The sequence below is a fragment of the Gymnogyps californianus genome, chromosome 12 (assembly GCF_018139145.2).
Source record: "Gymnogyps californianus isolate 813 chromosome 12, ASM1813914v2, whole genome shotgun sequence".
NCBI classification, from domain to species: domain Eukaryota; kingdom Metazoa; phylum Chordata; class Aves; order Accipitriformes; family Cathartidae; genus Gymnogyps; species Gymnogyps californianus.
The window spans coordinates 9,930,992-9,952,641 of NC_059482.1; positions in this window are offsets into that span (position 1 = coordinate 9,930,992).

Consider the following 21,650-nt stretch of genomic DNA (forward strand, 5'->3'; position numbering starts at 1 on the left):
TGCCAGTGAAAGCCAAACAAGGTAATCTTTTCAGGAATTCCTTAAAAAAAAAAAAAATCTTCAAAAAGATAGGAAGACATTAAACTTTATAATAGGTTTATCATGAAAGCCGGCTCAGTGAACAGGAAAACAAATTGGAGACAAAAAAATGCAAAGGAAATCTGAACAAAACCTTCTGTCCCATAGCTAAACAGTTGCCTATCCTCACCCAGGTTATATTTCAGTACTATTTTTAATACTGAATGGCAAAGCAGTAGAAGTCAAACACATATTAACATGTAAGCCTAGCTTGCAGCTTTTGGCTTCAGTGACTAAAAAGCTGAAAGTGTTAGAGAAGGCGGCCGCATAACAGCAATTGGGATGAATGTAGATAGCAGCTCCCCTCCAATGTGTGCAATAACACAGCATTTCTAAAATAGCACTCTGCAGTCACGAAGAAGTGGAAAAATGAGGAAAACCTTGAAGAGCCTGCATCACTGCTGAGCCCCAAAAGCTCATGAAAGCTTCTTTGGCCCAGCATCTGTGGAGGCCGTTTATCTTATTGAAATGAGTCTCATGGGAGTGCATTTAATTTAAGTCCCTGAAGTTAACATCATTAGAAGATATATTTCCTTGATGATTAAAAATTAAACACACAAGTATTTCAAAGCTTTTGAAATAACTTAGAACTAGTGAAGGACTAATTGCTTCACTACATGTCTTCATATAATGATGTATAAAAAAATTGGTGTCAACTGTTTTACGTCAACTTTTGCATCAGTTAATTACATGTTTTCCATCAGTCATCCATAGTCACAATTAAAACATGAGAATATTCTTATAATTAGTTTGCTGTTTTAGAGAAGGAGACAACTGAAGGAAGTGTTGAAACTTGGTTGACTTTTTTTTTTGTTATTAAGCTGACACAATCATTACCACCATCTTAGAAATCAACTCCATGACTAGTTGGCTAATGGTAGTTATATTGCTGAGGCTTGATTCACCATTAGAAAACTCTGTTTTTTTAGCAAATGTAAGTCCACAAACTTCAATTAGTTCATTCTTATTTTTTGAAATATCACGAGCAACATCTAGTTATTTATCAGATTAATAAACACTGAAATTTCTTGTGAAAAGAAGTCTAACACATGAAATTAGTAGGCAACCACTACCTGTTTTCATGGAAATAAAGAACAAGCAGGACTGGAGAGGAGGTACCTTCATCCCGTCTTTTACATTCCTTACTGATGGGGGAAAAGTCTGCATATCACAAGTATGAAATCAGTATGTAGCAACTGCACAAATGCCATTTGAGACCTAGTTAGTGAGCAAATCCCACGTAAACAGTTGTATTGAAATATTTGAGTTTCTTACACACATAATTAGCTTAATTTTAAAAGATTTTTTAAAAAACAAAGCAAAAAGACATTACAACAGCTCTACCTCAGAAGCTTCCCAAATACAAATGAGCAATTACAAGAAAAGACTAGTTTACTAGAACTAGAGCTGCTGCTCTCTGGCTCCAAACTAAAGTTATTGCTTCAGCACGGCTAGGAAGTCAAATCAAGCTGACATTAAACAGATACTGGAGAGACAGAGAGAATACCAGGAGCTGTTTCAGAGATAGTCAAGGGATATTGCAAGGCAGTGTCTCAGACTTTGAAGCAGTCCCTCCCAGCCTTCTAGAGAATGAAATCCTTACAAAAAAACCCAGAACAAAACACACACAGAACAACAGAAAAATCACCACCACTACAACAAATGTATCTGCATATATCAAAATATAGATGTCTATCTATGGAGCCAAATGTATTTTTCTCAGAAATATCTTATTCTGAAATTTTAGTTCATTTCTGCAAGGAGACAGTCAGGAACAAAACTGAAATCACTGAATCTAACTCAAGCCATCTGAAATAAGTAGGAAAACTCCAGACAATGTGTGCGAGTCCTATGATTTAACCCTGAAACAGCAGTACCCTGTGGTACTCCAAAACAAAGAGCAGATACATTCAAAATGTTAGAATTGTTAGAAGTCCCAGAAGCTTATGAGAAACTTAATTTGATTATTACCCAAGAAAACAGCAGTAATTGGATCCAGCTGTTCCTTAGGCTGCTGAGAATTATTTTTAGAGCAGAGTCCCTAGGGATTACTACAGGCAGTCACATTCCTGGTCAACTACCAGCACAGCCCAGGCAAACACCATAACTCACAAGAACCAGACATGTAACACTGCATTTTCGCAAGTGATAGTTAGAAAGTTCTCTAAAGGGCACCTGCAGTTGATCACAGAAATGCAGGAGGAGAGGGTGTGGTTTTGAGATTAATGGAAACTAGAATCTGGATATCAAAAAACTCCTCACACCATTATTAATTTTTTTTTTTTTTTAAACAAAACAGCTATCTTTATTTCCAGTTCTCCAAAAGAGAGTATTGAAGTTAACTAAGAGCATGATTCCACACAGCAAAGGCATTTCAATGGCAAAGTCAACTCAAGAGTTTTTCAGACCTCTAGCACAAACATTTCTGCCTTTCCTATATTGAAATATGACTTCCACACCTCTCAAATTTCAGTTTGATGACTTCCACACCTCTCAAATTTCAGTTTGTACATGTCTGAACTAAGTCTATGAAATTACCTTTCAAAAAAAGAAAAAAAAAACATCCCTCATAAAAATATCCTTTCTCACCCCCAAATAATACATTGCACTACCTGGAAGATCAAAACAAAAGAGAAAGGACTTGAACTGCCAGTTCTGTCAGGCACCAGGACCCTTCGGCATCTCAATACAGGCAGGATTTATAAGACAAACAAACAAATCAGGCTCCTGCTCCCACACACTTGGCTGCAAGCAGAAAGGCCAGAGCGCAAACTCATCCACTGCTAAGCCACAGCCTTAACCTCCTCTCCAGGAGCGTGCAGCCGCATGACAAGCGTAACCTCAGCCATAGGCAAGGACGACTCCTTCACCCTGTACCGCTAGCGATGCATCGCTCTGGAGCTACACCTATCATTTCCCATACACAGCAGAAGGTCAGTCAAGCACAGTTCTGCTTCAAGTAGAGACAGATCTAAATGAAACACTTTTTCTAACAGCGTTGAATGCATGCTAACCTTCAGTGAGTTAAGATGAGCGTGACAGTACCTCACTTGAAAGAGTCACAGGGGCACCTCTCACTTCAGAACGACTTCTTGCCTCTTCAGAGCTTTTACAGATTGCTCCTCAAACTTCTCCAGAGTGGATCCTTTCCAACTGCCATTTAATTCCCCAGGATGAACTTGAAATATGATGGACATGAAAAGGAATAATAAGTTACATCACGTGCAATTGCCAAAAGGGATGTGCACTCAAAGAATCCTGCTGCGTACGTGCTTCTCTTGCGTATCTGATCTTGAATCGCAGCCTATCCTAGATGGGACATACTCTGTAAGGACAGCCCACTCCGCTCTGTAATTCGTTGCTCTACAGAATACCTGAATATACTGAAATCAACCTTCACAGAAACAGAACACTTTTTCCAAGCTTACAGGAGAGACGCTGCTTTCTATAGTGAAGGACTTTAGTCTCTTAACTAGATGCAACAATGGAAAACCCTCCATACATGCACACATACTCCCAACCATGTCTAACTGATAAAGCAATAAACATTAGCAAGCAGAACTTGTTTCACATTTTAACCTATCCCCATTTTAAATCAACAGAAAGCAATTTTATTACCATTTGTACATAAAGAAACTTGTGGGCATTAGTTCCATTAGACTGTAAGACTTAACCTTTATTCAGATTGTTCTAAAACATGACCTTATCTCACCACTACCTGAAGTACACAAGCTGCTCGGCTGGCATTTTCTGATGATGCTGAATTTGAAACTCTTCAAAAAGGCTGAAAAAAAATCACCAGAGGGTGGAGGGTGGCAGGATGCCAGGGTCAGGCAGGGGGAAATCCCTGGTGTAGGTGACTGAACACATGACAACTTTAGATACTTGCATTCCTCAGTCCACTCTTGGTCATTGTCTAACATATTTTTGTTGAACTAAGATTTTAAAGTCAGAAACCTAATTAGAAAAGCTGTTTTCAGTGCTCCTCTCATCCTTTCCTCATGTATTGAATAAGCTTCCCTGAAAAAAGGGTTTAAAAAAAACATGAAGAAGCTTTAAACACTGAACTCTGCCTCTGTTTAGAGCTACAAATTATTCATTTTACCTTCAAACATGATGTACATTCACTGTGAGGGTGCAGTACATACATCACTAAGAAATATGCTCTTACTTCGCAACTTTAAAATGAAGTCATTTGAATCGCTTTTAGAAAAATATACCATTTTTTGTTAGAAGGGTCCCAAAGAAAATGTCATTTTAAAATTTGCATGTAAAATAATGTTTCTAAGTTAATAAGCTGAAGTGATTTTCTCTTCTGTTTTGTTTATGTCTTCCTTCTCACAATACACTATTAGCAACAGGCCAGGAACAGCCCACACCCATCCCATGGCCCAGTAGGACATGATGGTGCCAGATATGTGCTGTGGACTCTTTGGAGAAAAACTCGTAGTTCTTCCTGTAGCCAGCAAAGCAGCATATTGGGGCAGTTCGGTTCTTTCATAAGTAAATTTAGAAAAATCCTTTGAAGTACAATCTGACAGCTGCATAAAACCATTTATTGAAAACAACAAAGAACCATAGTTTAGATGTCTCAAAGTGACAGAGCAGCAGCCCCAGCCTTGTCTGCAATTTGTACTTGTCACAGAGCAGTGGCAGGGCGGGGGGTGGGGGGGGCGGTGGTGTTAATTCCCTGAGGGGGCACAAGCACTGTCCTTCTTTTGGTTTTTCTGTTGAGAATAGGACAATCTAGAATGGAATTTCAGATAAAAGACACTGGTGACAATTCTCTATTGAAAGGAAGTATCTAAATATCAGAAATTTCTTGGATATAAACTCTGATGACTAAAGTTGCAACACTGAAGTTGGAGAGTTTTAACATCTACATTTATGAACCCAAAGTCAGATGACCTTTTTTTTTTTTTTTTTTTTTTTTTTTTTTTTAGTATGCAAGTCATACAAGTCTTGCCAACAAGAGCTGCCAAAGTATGCTGAACAAGTACTGGCTCTACAAAGAGTCCTGGAACCTGTAGATATATTAATCAAAGTGGTTTTCATAAGCTGAGAATACAAAATTGAGGGAGGGGAGAATAGGCAAATGGATGTATTTGCTTACCACTTGACAAGTTAAGAACCTCATGACACCACAGCCAAAATGTCAGACATTAATCAATCTTTATAAGAAAACCAGGAAAAGGCACTCTTTTGCTCTCTTATAAAACTGAAGAGATGTTAATAGTTTATGCCATTAAGATGAAAAGTCATATTCAATAGATTTAAAAAAAAAAAAAAAGTCCCTTGTGGCTACCATTGGCTTAGGTCAGCAGCAGGTACAATGGAAGCACTGTGTTTCATAGGACTCAAGATGACTGATAGCATTTTAAGCTCTATGTCATCTAATGCTGCTCAGAGCTTACTTAGGCTGCATGTTGGAAATGGAATGGTTTCCAGTGCCTCGTAGTGCCAGTACATCCACAATTGCTGCTCATGTGAAAGTGAAGTTATGAGTAGAATTAAGAGAAAAGCATTTACTACGTAGCCTGTGCAATAAACCATGTTAAATTGACATACAGTATTTCCACCAGCAAAACTTACTTTCTTGTAGTGGAGTGACTTACTCCATCTACTATTATTCAGTAACTTGAACTTTACTACTATCTATAAATGAAGTAAGAAACAAACATAGAGAGAGATTTAATAAATTAAGCTGGAAACATCCCCAAAAATAATGCAGTTCACAGATGTTGTACATGTTGGGGAAAAAGGAGAAAATACATTAATCATTTAATGTCATGTATAAGAGTAATGAGATGGAGTTGTGTAAAAACAGATCTACATAGATCATTCAACTAGCCTGCTTAAAACTCATAATAGTCAATACAAGAGTTGTCCCAACTTGCTTTGTTTTTAATTAGTAAGTCCTTTCAAGTAAATGGCACCAAATAGGCACTATAATTTCACGTATATTTCCTCTGAGAACAGTTTCAAAGATCTGTTTATTGCTAAAGAATAATTTGGTGACAAAAAAATCAAAATATACAACAAAATTAAAAATACAGACTTTTTTCCATTGTGATTAGGTAAAACACAAATACACGCCATGTCAAAGGTCGTTCCCCTCCCCCCACCCCCCCAAAAAAAGCAGCAACCCCACCAAAAAACAAGCCTGCAATATTTTTTGTGTTCATTTATATACCTGACTGCATCTGCTGTCACAATTTTTATGGTTTTTTTCCCCCCAAAGAAACATCTTCTCCCTGATGTTTGGAATTATAATCTACAAGTACTCAGTGTCAAGGGATGTAATGTCAAAAAGCTGCAAGTATTAAATGATTTTTTTTGTGTCCTGCTATCAAAAATAAAATCTCATGAGTAAATATATCATTTGGATTTTATCAATCCAGTCCTGGTACATCTTCGTCTGCAGATGAGAAAACATTGGCCAAATCCTTCTCCTACTGAATTCAGTAAGGACTTTCAGGTTGATTGCAGTGGAAACAAGAGGCCATAGTCTATTTACTCCAGTTTCAGTAATAGTCTTTGCATACACATAGTGAGCAAGATTTAGCCTATATTCAAAATTGCAACATTACCCAGTGTTCACTACAGTTGATTCAAATCTTTACATTTTTCAGGCAAATGAACAGAATATTATGCATTTTACCAACTTTTTGGATTGATCCTCAAAAATAAGATGCGTAATTCTTTATGGGAACAAGCTTACTTTTGTCCCATAATTTTAAGAGCTACATGGCCTTGCTGTGAGCTAAATCATCTGTGCGCCCATATTGGTGTTCTGGCACTTCCTGCATTAGAAAAGTAACCCCGAGAACAATACACAACTGCAGCTCTGCATTATTCCTTATTCCAGTAATTAAGCCTCGTCCTTTCCCCTTAATAAATAAGGAACTTCAGAAAACTTTAATATGAAATTAAAAGTAAAATGAACACAACCTTAAGGGACATTTCTTCATATACATTTAAGTTTACTGCAAGGCCAAACACAGACGGCACTAGGAGGACAGTCCTAGTTTATTTGACTAACAAATTATCCTTTTAACAGGAAAGCATATTTGCTTCCAGCAGAGTCACATCTAAGAAAGTCCCAATGTGACATAGTTGTGTGCCCTCAGGTGCAATTTCTTAACCTTTCTGAAGTGCAAAATTTGAATCTAAGATTGTTATTCTGCAATTAAAATAATTCTAAAATAGCTATCACACCGTATGTGCACAAGGAAGCAACTAAAGGTTACAAGGGCAACCTAAGATTTTTCTACTTTTTAACATTTGAGACCTAACTTTTAAAAAACCTGTAAGGCTGAAAAGCAGTTTTTTGACCTTGATATTATGAAGATAAAAGATTTTTCCTAATATGTATTTAGAGTTTGCAAAATACCTATATCCAAGCTATCTTCTACAACACCAATTAGAGACAGGACTCTCTACATTATTTGAATGCTACTGTATTCTGCAGATAAATGCTGGGAAAATTTAACAGATCGCATAGCTCCAAGTATCAGGTTCATTTTGAGATGAGTACTCTGGAGCGAAATGCCCAAAAGAAGAGGGAACATATCGTGTTGACAAGTGACAGACATTGATCCAGTACACCAGCTCAGAGACTGGCAATTAAAAGGGCAGACCACCCATCTAGCTGCTACCATTCAGGAGACAGAAGCCTAATTTCCAAAGTTTGGTTTCCAGAACTTCTGCTTCTTAGAAGCATTCGAAACCCTCTTCAACGACTGAAAAGGAGATGCTTTGAGCTTGGTAAGAGACAACAATAATAAGAACAAACTGTGATTCCTGTTCTGCAAGCTCGTGTGGGGACATATGGTTACACAGGGAGCTGCTTTACTCCGCTGAATTCCCTTTCACAGATGACAGTTTGGGGAACGGCAAGGGAGCTGCTACTCATGCTCTTGCACAGATGGATGGGAAAAGGACACAGCGGACATCCCATACAGCAAGCTGAATTAGGAGTTAAACAGAGCCAAGAAGAGGGGTTTTGGTGTTTACTTCCTCCCAGTAAGGGAAAATAGCTGAATTTTAATTCTCAGGCTGAAAATAGCTGAGTGTAATTGAACATTCAATAGCAGTGCTACCAGATAGCTGCCAGAGCTCAGTCTCTCCTCAACTACACACTCCTGTTTTCCTCGCTGCGCTGGGGCTGTGCTGGTGTAAACAGCCCAGCCACGCAGAGATCCAGGTTAGGGAAATGATTCGGCAGAAAAACAACTCATCAGCAAAACGTTATCAGTTAGTCACCTCCCTGATTTGGCTTAACATACAACAGTACAAATTCCGTTATCAACAGGAGCAGAAGGAAGTGACAGCATGAGAAAGCAGAAGGGAGAACAGGGGCACGGCTGCTGAAGCCAGAACTTCCATCAGGAGTTATTTGTCCCAGTAAGCTTTAAGCTGTACCCCGACTTAGCCCTGCTTGCTTCTGAGCCAGGGGAACTTAATGTGTCTTAACCAGTCACACTGCAAGGCATCACACCTACCTATCATACACCAAGGCAAAGCACACCTAGATGCGACAGAATGTATCCCTTTGGGAGAGGATAGGCGGCTTTCTGGCAGGATGCTGCAGTAACCTCCGCCATTCAGATAAAAAGGACAGGAGACCACTCCTCTTGCAGGGTCACTTTAATGAACAGGGCAAGATTCTGTTTTACAGAGGGCAAAAATAAGATAGAAAGACATAACTGCAACCTTGAGATTAAATGACATGCAAGCTGAGAAACACCAAAAAAAAGTGTAGCTGTGCTCTAATCATTTCCTACACTACAAGCTCATAAAGATCTGGTAATCCTGTCTGGAATTATTATATTTCAGTAATATTTCTTGAGGAATGTAACTTTGATGGGTGTTTGTCATGATGACCCAGGTCCAAATTCTTGATTGAAAGTTTGCTTTCACCTGTGCTTTTAGACATCACACAGTTATAATCAAACCTAAACATCCCACAACAGTCAGAAACAAAACATATCATCTTGAACAAAAACTGAGTTTAGGTGATCGTTCCCACCTATATCTACTTAACATCAAGAATTGTTAATTTTCTGTAAAATGCTTTGAGATGCCATATATATATCACTGCATAAACCATACAGTAGTTTTAAAGTTTTAAAAATTGTAATCTGACCACCCTACAGATGTGACAGTTAAAGCAATTTCTTAATTCCCCTCTCCAACGTAATTTTTGTAATTTTTGAAAGTAACTTCTGTTTTGGTGGTTCTAGTCTTGATTTGGTTGTCTGCTGGCAGACCTTGTACAGATCAGTCTAGTATTACAATACTGGTATTTACACTAGTGCAAACAAATAGCAAAATAGGACCAAGCAGCTGCTTTCTCTTTAGTTCCTATGCAAATGAAAGATAAGAGCTCAGCCATGTTAGGCTCCTTGTTCAATCACACAACCCAGAGTCAGTCTTTTCAAGGTAAAATTGCCTTCAGCTGGCACAAATCCCAGTGTCTTATTCTGGCTTTATGGGGCTTTTCACTGCTACAGCTGTCAAATTAGTGACAGTTCAGTATGGCTTGTTGGTGTGCACTCTCAAAAAAGTATGAACAAGGCTGAGACCATCTGATCTCATTTTTACTTCTTATACTGTTCTGAACTGTCAGACTGGATGTGTTTCTTTCTAACACTTCAGGGTAGTGAGAACTCCACAGTGGGTCTGAGCAGTTCAAGATAAGTTCATTAAGCCAATTTGTTAATCATCTCCATGAATTGTGCTCCCATTTCTTATGAGGCTTTGTGTAATAGATTTTATAAAACCTTAATGAAAATCTAATTAGAGCCAAAGGTCTTTGAAAGATTTCTTTCTTCCCCCGCTTTTTTTTTTCCTTCTTCCCCCTCCCTCTTTGAATTATGAATTGTAGGGAGGGACAAAAAGGGGATAGTAAAGGAAACAGTAACAAAGAACACTTCAGAATAGGCTTCAAATTGTCAGCATTCTTCTTTTCTATTCACGGGCATCCACAGCAGACAACTTGATAAAATTCTTGATGTTTCTATGTACTGATATTCCACCACAGGAACTGCTATAATGGGAGATACTTGGACAATAGTCACAGCACTAGATCCGCATAGCTATTCTTCAAATAGGTCAGTCTTGCACACCTGTATGTCTTTAATCCCACAGCTCAATGTATCTTCCTTTGACCAGTTATCTCAGTCTTTCCCAGATCTTCATAATTATATATATACACTTGGAGGTAAGGAAGGCAGTACCAACTGAGCTAAACTATCTATAGCTTTTGAAAGGGTTTTTCTGTTTGTTTGGTTTGGTTTTTTAAATTATTTTTGGTATCGTTTTTGTATTTAAATTACTTTAGAACACAGAAGAAAGCCAGTGAAAACTCAACGGGTAAATAAAAATGTTACTATTCAAAGACGCATTTCAAGCATGCCACTACATAGCTCTTCCTGCTACTGGCCCCAACAGCTGACAGGACAGCTGAGGATCCATCCCATTTCAAAGTCATCTTAGTCATTCACCCTTTCCTCCAGCCATAAATTCTGCACCTAGCTTTAGAGTGGATATTTAAGCATGCAAACACATACCGTGGCTCTCAAAAACTCATTGATGTGGGATACACATCGCATAAGTCATCAAATTGTTTTTAGGGAGGTAATAAACCACTTGTTAGGTAACTGCTCGATGAGTATATACAGCCCAAATAGAGTATTTCAATATGGAAGGTACAGTTACATATTTCATCCCGCCCCCCCCAGTTATTCCTCCCACAGCCTATCTGAACAGGTGATTAGCTATACCAGAAAGAGACAAAGCTGCTGATTCTACCTACAAATCGTACCTACACATTCTCAAGAGATGCCCTCACCCTGCCCCCCCCAATTTATTTAAAAAAAAAAGAAAAAATAAAAAAAAAAGAAAAATTGCAAAAATTGCATTGGAATCACCTCAACTCAAACAATTAATTTTACTTCTTAAAGATATAGATTCAATATCTTTAAGATACTGGTTTTGCAAGATATCAGTATTTTGCAATTGATTTAAATATCATCAGCTCAAAATATGATTCACCAATGCACATACTTATGCTATGAAATACAATTACTTCAAATATTTGTAGGTTTCATGTAAATATGGAGGGGAAAGGGATTCTATATAACATAATTCTATATGCCATCTTACTCAAAAATAGAAGCACAGAGGAATTCTTTTTCAACTCTTACCTCTTTCATTTAATACCTTTGTTCTAAACATGCAAACATAAAGAGTCTTTAAGAACACAAACTGGTTTGGGTTTTTTTTTTTTCTTCCCCCCAGAAATACATCCGTATGAGACAGGGATTTTGTTTGTTTGTTTGTTTTCTTTGGAAGGTTTTTTCCCGCCCCCTGAAAACCCTAGGTTTTTCAGCGAGTTTTAATGATGAAGAAACTAAGTTCGGCTACTAAGTAGACTCTTCAAAATATCCAAATTTGCTTTTATAATACAAATACAGCAACCTTGTTATTGCTTATTATTAAGTATGAGGAAATAGAAGGAAAAGAGAACTGCAAGCCGTTACACCTCACCTAAACAGTATGCAAGATGTCAAAGACCTTGAGGGACTAAAATAATTAAATCAATTTGTACTATGATTCAATAGAAACAAATGGACAAATAGTTTCAGCTGAAAAGAACAAACAAATGTACCAACAGGGAACCAAATCCTGAGGTCTTTGTTCAGTCTTAATCTGGCAACTCCCACTGAGATCAACTGACTTTGCTTGAAGATGCGACAAGTTTAAATTGAACAAGGCCGTTAGGATTTTCCCCATGAATAGACTCTATACAAGAGCATCACAGAGACAGAGCTGTATGTCATACTGGATAATACACTGAATACAAGTTAACAATAAAACACTGTCACATAAAAAGTGAATGCTATTTAGGTCACAGTACTAAGTATGTAAAATAAGCACGATTATCCAAGTCCCATTAGATCTCAGTCAGAGCACGTGTGTTTTGGAGCAGCACGCTTAGGAGATGGACAGATCAGAGGGAGTTCAGAGAAAAGCATCTAAGATGATAAAAGGTTTGGAAAATAAAAACTGTACTCTGAGAAAACACTGCATGTTAAGAAAACTTTAGAAAGGCAGTAAATGGAAAAAGTAAGCAAGTCACTGCAACAAAGTTGTCAAGGTTCAACTAGATAAAATTATTTCCTAAACCATTTCTAGCATTAAAAAGTCACTTGTGCCATGCAGCAGAATATATAATACTAATAATATTCATCTACTGCCCAAAGTTTTGCAATTCAGTGGTAAACTAGTAAATTAAGACTATTACTTGGTGTTAATCTCCCCCGTCCCATCCAAGCCACCAATTATACAGATTAAGACAACATTTTTCTGGAAATAATGCTACGGAATACTAAGGGTAGTAGATTGGAGCCTACTAACTTCACTTCACTTCCTGCCATGCTACCCAGGTTTTTAAGATTTACAAAACCTCAGATGATTAAAACCTCCTTTGAGCACATTTTTGATAGTCCAGAATGAACAGACCCATTATGGTAATTATTTGAGTGCTGGAAAAACAGAGCCTTACATTTACACTTAACAAGTTCAGTCTGCTTAACTCATCAAAAAGGAGTGACTCTGTGTGCTTTGGTGTCGTCACTGTGCAATACAGCACTGCGCCATTAACCCAGTCTAGCTCCAGCTCAACTCCCTAAAGAAACTGCACAGCCATGCCAGCACAGTGCTGCATCTGAGCTAATTAAACACAGAAAAGGAGGAGGGAGGGACAGAAGACAGACTAATTAGATCAGGAGGAGTATCCCACTGACATGTCAATACTGGTTCCTGGACTTTCACAAATCGCTCTGCAGAGAGATGCACTGCACAGTAAAACAGTAGAGAGGCTCCTTTTCCACGACTAAAATGATGTGCAATAAGAAAGCTTTCTAATGAGGTAAGAGGAAGCAAACAGGGTACTGAATTCAAACAAAAATCAAATTGGATTAAGGCACAAATTTTAAGAGTAAGTGCAAGCAACCGGTGGAGCAAAGTACCAAGAGAGATGATTAGAAGACTTCAAGACACGATTTCTTTTCTTTTTTTTTTCAGGTAGAGATGCAAACTCACATACAAATGTCCAGCTGGGCTCAACACAGTGATAACTTACGGACTAAGTCATATAAGAGGTCATAATAGATTTTCTGCACCTCTGTGGCCTTAATACTTACTAGCCTAAATTAAAAGTGTATTTGATGCTGTACTGCAGGTCTGGAAAATATATAGTCTTTGTTAAGTTGACTACAACCATGGGTAAAATGACATACTGCTTTTTAAGTACCCTTTCAACTGAATACAAGAATACAACTTTGTGTGGGAGGAAAATTGAGAACACTGCAATATGCATGATAGGAATAAACAGTAGCTGTCTACACATACCCAAAAGCCCATCACCAAATTATAGCACAGGATACCAGGCTGCCCCTTTTCATTGCTGTAATTTACTTTCTACGCGTGGTAGCGTGAAATGAGGAGGTACTGGAGGACACAATGTTGGCAGTGCACAAGCAAAACACTTATTTCCCTAGGTGTGGATGAAAAATTGTATTATTTACACAGAAGTGATGACACAGAAGGCATTGTGATAATAAGAGACTATTTTAGGATATGTGCAACCCAAACAAAACTGCACTATGGCCATACTTTGCTACTTTACTGGAACTTGAGTGGCTGAAGTTTGTTACACCTTTTCTCAGCATTTCAGAAAGTATTCTGTGTTTATTTTGTGTAGACTTATATTGGCACCCCCAGTGGGATTTTAATTTGCCATGCTAAATCGGTCTGCTTGTCAGGTAGCTTTTCAGTCACCAAGCCAAGCAAGCGAAAGGCAGACGAAACCGAGCACCTAACTCCCTCAGGCACACTAAAAAAAAAAAAAAAAAAAAAAAAAAAAAAATCTGCTCTTCTGCTTAGGTTAAATCAGGGCTGCTACAGGAAGGGCATTGGCCATAAATACAGAGTCCCAAAGCCTGTGCCCTCTCTTTATTACGTAAGGTAGGGAAATGCAGTCCTTCCCAATTCTTGACTTGCTTCAAGCAGATGGCTGTACTATGAAAAGAGCAGAACAAATGGTTTTGTTTTCTTAGCAGCATTTTCTTTAACCCACATTCATAAACGCAAAAGTCAGGAAAGAAACACTCCCAAAGGCCGGATCACTTCTCCCATATTAATCATTCATGTTATTCCTCATTTCTATTTCTAGGTTCACTATTCAGAAGAAATATACTCTTATTCTGATTTGTCTTCTGGAGTAGTTTTGAGAAAAGGTCCAAGTATTTTTGTGGCAATATTTTGTATCCACAAAGGTACAATTCAGAGCATCTGCATCTTGATTTGTACCCACCGTGTGATAGGCACAAAAAACCATAGCTTATGTTCCCAAGTGACTGACAGAATAAGTCCAAGTTTTAAACTTGAAAATTATACTCATAAAGGGAAATCTGTGTTGAAAAATTTCCCATAATCCTGTTCATCTAGTATTCAAGATCGGGATTAACTCAGTTTTAAAATTAAACATGACCTAGGCCTCCTAGCTGTGATCAGTCCTACGGTACACGTCTTGTGAAACTACTTCCTCCATTTCAGTAAAGGACTAAAGACCTTTTATCAAAAAACAGGTGTTCTGTATTTCCTGGGGATGCAAATGAGCAATTTTACAGTTCCTTTAACATTTCAAGTGCAAAACCAAAGGCCTGGATCCAAGGAAATATGTATTTCATTATTTTATTTTTACCACCAGATTAAAATATTCCAGATTATTATCCATAAACATCTTTCCTATAATAAACAGAAGTATAACTAAATCAAGTCCTCTGACAAATCTTGCAAGACCAAAAAAAATCTCATTTCAATTATTTTAGACAACTGTACAGTACATACCAGATATGCTACATATATATTAAACAAACAATCAATTTCACAGAACATGGAATCAGAAGTTTCAGTTTTCCCTAAACGAACAGCCTTGTGGTAAGAAATACAAACTCTAGAACACTATTAACTATAACTGTCAAAATACAAAAATGGTAATTCCATTCTCTCAAGTAGGTACTACGTGACTTAGGAAACTAAACACAGAATTAAGTATAAGATTTTAGGTACAGACATCTAATTTCTCCAAGATCCATATTTTTAGCATGACCGTCTCCAGCCCAGAAAATTTACAAGATTCCAAGTGGCACATTTAGGCTAAACTGGTACCACCACGGAGGGCTCAGCGAGCAGTCCACATAACATTTCATCAAGGCATTAGTCTTGAAATTGGACACACAAACTTCTTACCTGCTACAGCTCATTTTCCACTGTACATCATGACTGTTGCCCAAAAAAACCCCTCTGCTTCTGACAATACTATTTCCATGTCATTTTTGATCTACATACTGTTGTGCAGTTTCAAAAACAAAACAAAAACCCCACACCAACCAACCAAAAAACCCCAACCCAAACTATTTCCCTTGTAGCTAATCCTGTAGGGCAAGATCTGTAACAGCTGCTATTCCTGGGTTTGTTAAAAGTCTATAAAGCAAAACAAAAATCAATACTAAAATGCAGTTTTAAAAGTTAAGGGACAGGAATTTGCCTTTGAATTTAAGATGATTACTCTTTCTTAAAGGAGGGGGGGAAAGTGGCAAAATTTGGTTCCTTATAGTTCTGATTTTTGTCAAACACTGAGAGAAGACCCAGAATACGTATCCAGGCTTTTCTAAGATTCCAAGATGCAGCTTAGATTTGTGCTGTCTTCTGCTAGCAGCATACATTTTCATTTTAATAAATATCTTACCTATGTGATACATGCATGCATGTGAATGCACAGATAGTTTCCCTATTTTGATTAAATATTTTTCAGTCTTCTGCAAATTAGCAAAATATATACACAGAGGACCTATATAAAACAGATCCAAAACCAGATGAAACTGAAATCTCAGTGAAAATGTGGGAAAAGTTTGACTTGCATTTTATCCAGACAAAAACCAGTAATTCTCATTTTTATTCTTAGATATTACGTGTACTTATGCACCAGTTTCACTATGATTTTAGTAATTCAGCACTAGAAAGGCAAAGGGCCAGCTAATCAACATTTCTGCTGCTTGCAACTATTCCCAGAAGTAACATCACACAATGTTATCAGTTGCTACTTTATTAAGTTATTTTAAAGAATACCTGCTGGTACAGTATCTGTCCATTATTCACAAGATACTTCATGTAGCATATGATGAATATTTCAGTAGCTTTTTTTTTTTTTTTGTATATCAGAAGTTTCCTGGAAAGCTCTCTTGACAAATTTTATATACTTTGTAGTATACTGTGTATATGCTAAGAATACCTTAAAAAGAAGCTTAGAAATAAACCCATTTTTCAAAAAAACCAAAACAAAACACTGAATTAATCCCAAAAAATCTTTTCAGAAACTCAGTAAGAGTTTGTTGTACTTCAGGAGCCATAATCTCCATAGGTCAGATGGGATGTTATAACAGTTTGAAATGAGCTTCTCAAACTTGATGCGTCGTCAAGCTGGAAAACCATTTGTTAAGAACAGGGGAAAACACAAAAATGAGCAATCCAGTAGAAAAAGGCATATCCCAAGCTAAAAAAACCTGTTCAACATTGTACTGTTATCAGTATTGTATTAAAGCAATGAAGATGTATTAAAACACTGCAAAGGCGGAACAGCAGAAAACTAGATGGACCACAATGGTAAAAGACAGCTACAATAAGATCCAGGAGTTCACAGTACTATTACATTTTCAATTTCTGTCCGAGTGAAAGTATGCGATCCCATACCCTCTAGATTTCAAAAAGCCATTACAATAAATCAAAACCCAAAGAAAGCAGATTAAATATAAATAACAAAGTGTTTTAACACAACTTTGAAGGAGGACAAGAAAGTCCTGAAATTTGTTGTTTTCAGTTGTTCAACTTGTCACTCAAAACTCTGAGGAGAAATGCAAAGCTTACATGAGGATAGTACTGCCAGTACAGCGACATGAATGCAGCAGCTACTTAGGTCTACTAAACAAAACCTGGCAGGAATAAAGAGAGCACCTTTTAACTGTAAAATGCTATGGAAAGATATAAACCACTTCCACAAGTCCATGTCTCTGGTTAGCAACAGTATTGGTGACTAACATCAGAATTCTTGGTGCTATTCACTCTGTTACTTGATGGGTTTAGCAAGTTTTGCTGCAGTAAGATCCTTTTATCCCCATAACAAAATTAGGACCTCATTTTATCTAATTTATCATTTATTTCTTAATTCTCAGGCCAGCTGTTGCAGTTTCATAGCAGATAATTCATTGTTCTGTGTTGTCTAACAAATCAGTTTTGGACATTGTTCAACCATTGCAGCAAAGGCTGCTAATGCTTTAACAGAGTAAGATCTGTTGCACCGATAGAGAATAACCAGATAAAAGTGAGAAACCTGCCTAATGTCTCTGTGCCACTTTGATCCAGTGAGAGAACGGCCAACATGCATCTCTGCAGACTGTGGGATGCTCTGAAGCACATTTACTCTTTTAAACATATTCTCTTAATTAGGTGAAACACTACTCCTTATGAGAAATCTCTTTTGAAACCAGGAAGAACCCCTCCTCATACTCTCACTATAGTGACTGTGTCAGGCTAGCGACCTCCTGTAAGCTCTGCAACACTGAGTATTAGGTTTGCGTGGCAAGGTTTTGGTAGTGGGGGGGCTACAGGGGTGGCTTCTGTGAGAAGCTGCCAGAAGCTTCCCCTATGTCCGATAGAGCCGATGCCAGCCGGCTCCAACACGGACCCACCACTGGCCAAGGCCGAGCCCATCAGCGACGATGGTAGTGCCTCTGGGATAATGTATTTAAGAAGGGGGAAAAGTTACTGCGCAGCAGCAATTGCAGCTGGAAGGAGGAGTGAGAATATGTGAGAGAAACAACTCCGCAGACACCAAGGTCAGTGAAGAAGGAGAGGGAGGAGGTGCTCCAGGCGCCGGAGCAGAGATTCCCCTGCAGCCCGTGGTGAAGACCACAGTGATGAGGCAGGCTGTCCCCCTGCAGCCCATGGAGGTCCACGATGGAGCAGATATCCACCTGCAGCCCCTGGAGGACCCCACACCGGAGCAGGGGGATGCCCGAAGGAGGCTGTCACCCTGTGGGAAGCCTGCGCTGGAGCAGGCTCCTGGCAGGACCTGTGGACCCATGGAGAGAGGAGCCCAGGCTGGAGCAGGTTTGCTGGCAGGACTTGTGACGCCGCGGGGGACCCACGCTGGAGCAGTCTGTTCCTGAGGGACTGCACCCTGTGGAAGGGACCCACGCTGGAGCAGTTCGTGAAGAACTGTAGGCCGTGGGAAGGACTCACGTTGGAGAAGTTCATGGAGGACTGTCTCCCGTGGGAGGGACCCCACACCGGAGCAGGGGAAGAGTGTGAGGAGTCCTCCCCCTGAGGAGGAAGGAGCAGCAGAAACGACGTGTGATGAACAACTGACCGCAACCCCCATTCCCCATCCCCCTGCGCTGCTGGGTGGGAGGAGGTAGAGAAAATCCGGAGTAAAGTTAAGCCCGGGAAGAAGGGAGGGGTGGAGGGAAGGTGTTTTTAAGATTTGGTTTTATTTCTCATTATCCTGCTCTGATTTGACTGGTAATAAATTAAATTAATTTTTTTCCCAAGTGGAGTCTGTTTTGCCCGTGGTGGTAATTGGTGAGTGATCTCGCCCTGTCCTTATCTCAGCCCATGAGCCTTTTGTTCTATTTTCTCCCCCCTGTCCAGCTGAGGAAGGGGAGTGATAGAGCGGCTTTGGTGGGCACCTGGCATCCAGCCAGGGTCAACCCACCACACACTGGTTTCATTATTTTCTCACTAAAACACTGATTAGATCTGCATCTAAAGTTGTAATCCATGGGGATCTAGGGAAGGTAAAATAACTGGGAAAAATAAAGAAAGGGAAAAATTTGACAGAACAAAGACTACGGAAAACAGGAGGCGTTCTGCACCCTATGTATAATCTAAAAGCTATATGGAGCTCCAAATTATTTTCACTAGGGTTGATCCCTGAACAATCTTGTGACTGAGCACACATCAAACACAAAGCAACACAAGCATAAAATATATATTGAGAGAATTTTTCTGAGAGAGATATTTCAGGAGGTTGTGGTTTTGGGGAGTAAGGTTTGGGGGGGGGGGGGGCAATTCCATTATCACGAAGTCTTACACAAGAGATAGTGTACCACGCATTATACTCTATAATAAAAATTGCCAAAGATTTTTATTTTTAGAGAGGACATCACCTGTTTTGACAAAGAAACCTGAAGGAATGAGAGATTCTGGAATGCTGTTATCTATCCAGTCAGAAGTTCTTTTGGGACTAGGTTTGAAAGGAGCTTCAGAGAATTAATCTGTAGTATCACCAGATGCTTAGGAAGGAGTACTCTGTATGGATGGGAGAACGCACAGGAACACAGAAGTGCTAACATCTCTTTCCTGGGAGTTTTGGACCAGTGAGCCCACAGCAATGTAGCAGATAAAAAGTCTAGCTTAAAATTGCATGAAGGAATTCTGGTAGATAGGAAGAGTCTACACACATGACATCTTAATCAACCTGCTCAAGATGTTTTCTATAGTGACTGTTGCAAATAGTAATGAAACAATATACAACACAAGACAACTGCTGAGCTAATTTCTCCTTTTGCCATGCATCTTGCAGCTGGGCAGACAGGGCTGTAACTTTTTGTGTGTGGCTAAGACTCTGCCCTACTTCCTCCCTCTCTGCTGTTCCCCTGGCAGATTTCCTCGGGCCTCAATTCATTTGCTGCCCTTTCACTTCCCCAGCTCCCAGCACCACCTCGGCCCCCACGGCTTTCTCTCTGCTGCCTCCCGCGGGCCCCTGACCTCCCAGATCAGTCCTGCACGCAACCCCTGCCTCTTCTGTGGTTCCTTCCTTGTGTTGCGATTTCCTCCAGGGACAACTAACCCACTTATAAACTAAGCTCTCAACAGGCAAAAGGAAAACTAAACCCACTTAATTTATAGAGAAGCTTCTAAAGAGTTTGACAGGAGAGCTGATGAGCATACAGCACATATTTCTGAACAAATACAACATTAAACAAGTGATCAGCTCCCATTTCCAGGATACAGTTTCCCTGGTAGGCAGGTAACATGCAGCTATAGCAGTGCTATCTCACACTGCTGGCACTGCAGCAGTGCTAACAGGCTGCATGATATTAAGCACGGATGGCTGAGAAATTTATGAGATTTAAACCTGAGAAAGATTGAAATGCTACTGATCGGTTCTGGGTGCTTGGTAGGCATGACAACTTCTTTTGTGATTAATTCTAACAATAACTTAGCTTTAGGATCTTCTGACATAAAAGTCTTAAAAGAGATAAATCCAGGGAAATGTATCTGTTACTAAATCTTTCCTTTTTTAAAATAATCTTCATAATATTGCTAGATTAAGATCTCAATTTAGAAAGCACTAACGCATCTGGAAACAGTATCATTTTTGTCAGGACATAGGAAAATAATTATATGATTCCTAGAACCAGTTTTGGATAACCACGTACTGTATTTTCGGACTGAAATTCTCCAGGTAGCGCACATTACGGCTGAAATTTTACAGCTGCTTCACAATTTGAGCAAAATTCCAAGAGGGAATTAGCTGTAGCCATCACGACTCAAGACCCTCTTCATCAAGCACAGCCCTTGTGTGCTTGTGCCCATCCTCTCAGATACTGTAATTTGAAAATTCAAAGCTGACCATGCAGCTTTGTACCTTCCTTAGAGACTTACTGCCCAAGCCATAACAAAGTTATAGCTACAATGAATTCAATGCAAATTATATTATAGGCATCAGTGAGGACAGAATTTCAGTCCTGAAATAGACAACAGAGATTCTTCTAGATACTAGCTTACTTGTTTTCACCTTTCTACTAGAATTTCTCTGTATGTACATTATCTTTATAACCACCAAGTATAACAATGCCTTTCCTCCCTCTACATGCTGACATCTGGAATTGAACTTTCAAATTAAAAAAGGAAGCGATCAGTGGTTGGGAGAAGACACCCCCTATTGAATACAAGAACAGAAGTGAAGATTACTGACTGGAAGCACTATAAATGAAGAGTAAACACACACAAGTCTGCATCACTGGAGGCAAAATTAAAACGTAGTTGTTTAAGACAGATTCTGGGTGGCACAAACATACTGGCAAAATTCAGCTAGGAGCAAAATATCCAACAGCTTTGACAGGCATTCTCAAGCTGAAGAGGCTGAAGACATTACTAATTGTAGGTGCCCTGTATCTCTGTTGTCATCTAGAGTCCAACTTAATAAAATACCATGAAAACTGGGGAAGCTGAGGCACAAGGGAAGGTCCCTAATTACCACCCTGCAAAGAGTCAGTAACCTGTAGTGAATGGCAGAGCTGGTAATTGGCGTTAGATGTTTTAAACCACATCAATGAGACTTTGCAGAGGATATCTATTACAAACCAAGGTAACAGTACCCACATAGGGCAAAGTTAACAGGGGAGAGCACTTTTTCAGTTAAGTTTCTTAAGAACTTA